Source organism: Odocoileus virginianus, chromosome 3 (genome assembly GCF_023699985.2).
Source record: "Odocoileus virginianus isolate 20LAN1187 ecotype Illinois chromosome 3, Ovbor_1.2, whole genome shotgun sequence".
Classification (NCBI taxonomy): domain Eukaryota; kingdom Metazoa; phylum Chordata; class Mammalia; order Artiodactyla; family Cervidae; genus Odocoileus; species Odocoileus virginianus.
In genome coordinates this window covers 65,245,188-65,249,526 of record NC_069676.1, presented here as the reverse complement: position 1 = coordinate 65,249,526, position 4,339 = coordinate 65,245,188, and the positions used below count along the sequence as shown (strand labels likewise).

Below are 4,339 nucleotides of genomic sequence, written 5' to 3'. Positions count from 1 at the left end.
TGTTTTGTTTTCCCCAAAGGAACATTATTTTTATAGGCTGAGAAGCACCACATACTTTTGCTCTTTAGGGCTTTTTCACTGGTCCTTCCCAAGGCAAAAATTTGAGGGTGCTCTTGAAGACTTTTCTCCTAAGTGCCCCTACCCTTCAGGAGAAAGAAATCATCTAATTTCATCCCCAAAGACTTGACTGTTTTAAACCAACCTCAGATTATAGGAATAAAAGGAAGAATTAGATTTTGATTTGCAGAATGGGCTAGGCTTGGAATCAGTTCAGCTCAGTTCAGTTCAGTTGCTCAGTCTTATCCGACTCTGTGTGACCTCATGGGCTGTAGCATGCCAGGCCTCCCTATCCATCACCAACTCCCAGAGTTTACTCAAACTCATGTCCATTGAGTAGGTGATGGCTTGGAATAATTTTTTCTAAAGCAGATTTAAGAATTAATATTGTCATATTGACTTTAATAGGGTTGAACGAATTTTTTGTTTTTGTTTTTGCATTTGTGGTTATGCTAATGAGCCTATGAAGAGGTTCAGTTCTGCACATGCACACACACATGCACTCACCCTGGTCCTGAAGAAGTGGGGTGTCCTCCCTAGAGAGCCGCTAGGGTCCTCTCAGGTGAACCAGTCTCTTAGGATTGTGCAGAACACAGGTTTTCCAGTAACACATTCAGGCAGCAAGAAAGAAAGAGTTGGAACAATGTAGGGATGGCCCCCTAGTGTCAAAAGAAGCCTGGCTGCTCCATCTGTCTTTTGAGAATAAGAAAATTTTCTGGAATTTGTAGACATTTTCAAATTATGGAAGCCTCGAGAGAAAGATTTTTAGGGTCCCTGCATATGAGGAAGAGTTTCAGCAATATTAGAAAAAAAAAATTCATCCACCTATGCATCCATCCATTTATTTTACAAATAATTATTGAGGACTTACTATATGCCGGGAACCATTCAAAACTTAGGGGAGGGGGGAGAATCAGGGAAGCATTGGTCAAGGGTACCAAGTTTCAGTTGGGCAAGATGCGTAAGTCCTAGAGACCAACTATACACCATAGTGCCTACCGTTAGGGACAATGTGTTGCGCAGAAAGGGCAGCTCTGCTAAATGCTCCATCACAGTCACCACTTCCCCGGCCAGTAGCACCGCACTGATTCCTCTCGGGTTTGTGGGAGCTGCTCTGAGCAGCCGTCACCCTTTACACCAGAAAGCTGGCAGGCACTGTGAGGAAAAAACAAAACAAGAAGAAAGAAAGTAGAGGAGGTGCTAGAGGAAGAGGAATATGTGGTGGGAAAAGTTCTAGACCGGCAAGTAGTAAATGGCCAAGTGGAGTATCTCCTAAAGTGAAAGGGGGTCTCAGATGAGGACGACACATGGGAGTCGGGAGATGACCTGACTGCCCTGACCTCACTGCTGAGTTTCTGCAGTCACAGAAAACAGCACCCGAGACAGATGAATCAGATGCAGGCAAGTGCAAAGCTGATTCTGATTCAGACAACATGGGGGAGGAGAGCAAACCAAAGAAGAAAAGAATCAGAAAAGCCACAAGGCTTTGCTGGGGTTTGGAACCTGAGTGGATTATTGGAGCTCAGACTCCAGTGGAGAACTCACGTTCCTGATGAAATGGGAAAACTCTGATGAGGCTGACCTGGTCCCTGCCGAGGAAGCCAATGTCAAGTGCCCACGGGTTGTCATATCCTTCTATGAGGAAGTGCTGACGTGGTATTCCTATCCCTCAGAGGATAATGACAAAAAAAGATAACAAGAATTGACTCTCTTGAATACCAGCGCCTGTCACATCTGACTGTGGGTTTCAAGTGGGGAGAGAAGGAGTTCTACTTGTCTTGACACCATAAAGGTGGCTTGAGAAGATGTGCTTTGAAGAGCCAGTATAGTTTCTGTGCCCTACAGCAGCCTAAGTGCTTTAAAGTCATTCCATGCTGTAGAGTTTGCACACCCATCTTGGTGGAGGGGAAGAAGAATCAGTGTTTCAATGCAACCCATTCTGAACTTCACTAAGAAAAGCAAAGGGTCTTCTATGATGGACAAAACTTGTAGAGTGGGACGTGGAGAGCAAGAGACACTATAGATCTTCAAAGAGCATCTCCACAACCCACAGCCTTCTTCCCAAGAGGGTTAACTCTGCATTTTTTACAGCATAGAATGTGTGCAGCTTTTGGCTATTACTGGTATACTGTGTAGCGGGGGTGGGATGGGGTGGGAAGGAAGGGAAATGGGAGTTGGGATCATTTTTGTTAAAATTTGAAGAAATGGCAACAAAGGAAAAAGCAACTAAAGATGATCAGGTTCTGTGTCCAGAATATTGTATCCTTTCAAAAAGTGTCATTGGCCACCTAAATGAAGACTGTGAGAGACTATTTAAAAGCTGTGAATGTCTGAAACTTAGAAGCCAAGGTATTCCCTGCCTGAGATTAATGCTGGTCCCAACAAAGGACTAAGCCAGTTATGAAGTTAACAAAGTTGCCATTTGGGGGATGGAAACTGGTTGAGAAGGAAAAGTCTTATTGAATGTATCCAGGAGGATCATTCTGTCTTAGAGGAACTAATTCTTGAAGTTGACAAGACCCTTTCTTTTCCAATTATGAAGTTGTAAATATCAATTTCTCCACCCAAGCCACTGGCTGAAGTATTTAGGGAAGGACATAGAGTGGTATAGCAGGTAGGCAGACAGGGAAAGACAAGGACCAGTGCTCAAAGGGTAGAAAACTCTTGGAAACTCTGGTTTTTTGAACTTTGAAACCATTGGTCGCAGGGTTTAGTCACTGACAGCACAAGTTCAAGAGTTGAATCATTTCAAAAATTGAATCTTCTCAAGAGAAGATTTAATTTTCATACTGAGGCAGTGGTTCACTTTAAAACAAAACAAATTTTTTAATCCTAAGAATTAACTAAAATCCAAAATGCTGTCTTGGATCATGCACTCCATCAGTTCTTGACATCATCTAGACCTGCATCTAGAACTCCATTGTACTTTTTAGGCATGTGTTAGGTTTCTGTGAAAACTTTTGTTTAAATGTAAATTTCATATCAACACTGTCAGTTTTTTGTCTTAATAAAACTATAGATTTATAAAAAGATAATAATAAATAAACAAATAAAGAGGGTGGGAGGAAATGCTTGGAAATGATGAAGATGTTTATGGCATTGATTGTAGTAATGGTTTCACAGATGTATATTTATCTCCAAGCTCATCAAGTTGTATACATTAAATATGTACAGCTTTTTATATAACAATAACACCTCAATAAAATGGTTTTAAAAAAAACACTAGGGATACAATAGCAAACAAGGTAGTCAAGGAGATGTGACCACATTTGTAACCTGCGTGGTGACTAATACAAGCATCAAATATAGATTCTCTAATGTCATGTGTTGGTTTTTTTTTTTTTTCAGTTTACACTTTATTCTTGCTCACTCAACTATCTTAAAAAGTGCATCTAACCCTCCATGTACAATGTTGGTTATATGCAGCCAAACAATTGCCTCATTGGCCCTCCCCAAGTCTTGAAATTCTCCTCAATAAGTCATCCTTCTGGGCTCAGACTTGTGTAAATGTTGGGAATTCCCCGGTGGTCCAGTGCTTATGCTCCATTATTGCACTGCTAAGGGCCCAGGTTCAATCCTTGGTCAGGGAACTAAGATCTCACAAATCAAGTGGCAGGGCCAAAAATTAATTAATTAATTAAAAATACACAGACTTGTGTAAATGTAAGAGTTCCCATTTAAATGTAAATAGCCCTGAAGCCATAACACATTACATCATTGTCATTCATTAACACCTTTCAAGTGTAACAGCAACTGGGAAGTCTAAGAAATCCTGGAAAGGGAGAGAACGAAAGAGTGCTTCCAGAAAGAACAAGGCCAGCTGGCAGCCTCAGCAGGAATATGGGAAGGGGGTTGCCAAGCGACTGAAGAAAGGTGAACTGAGCACATACATCCACTTGGAGAGACTGAAAGACTTTGTTGAAGGACAACAGGACAATCAGTAACAAACTGAAAGATATCTATTATCAGACTATGTAATTAGCTACTCACTTATATTCTCACGTATATCTGAACCTCTTAATAGTTCACAATCATTTTTGGAAGCAGGCATGGTATACTTTATGTAACAATATGGAGAAAAATCTACTTAATGGGAGAACCCACCCACCACCAAAATTGTTTACTTGGATGAATAACTAAATTATAAGCTTTGATGAGGAAGAAGGCCTCCAAGAGGCACTTGATGATCACTCTGGGGCTAATTCCAGGGTTTGGCTTTGCTGACAGGGGTCTATAAATTGGGGACAGAAGCTGAATAAGCTGGATAATAAAAGAATCTTCA

At 41.1% G+C, this 4,339-nt stretch overlaps 1 pseudogene; it reads left to right on the top strand.

The window, feature by feature from the left end:
- Window positions 1-1,014: 1,014 nt before the first annotated feature.
- LOC110136012 (chromobox protein homolog 1 pseudogene) lies at window positions 1,015-1,753 on the top strand (annotated as a pseudogene).
- Window positions 1,754-4,339: the final 2,586 nt, after the last annotated feature.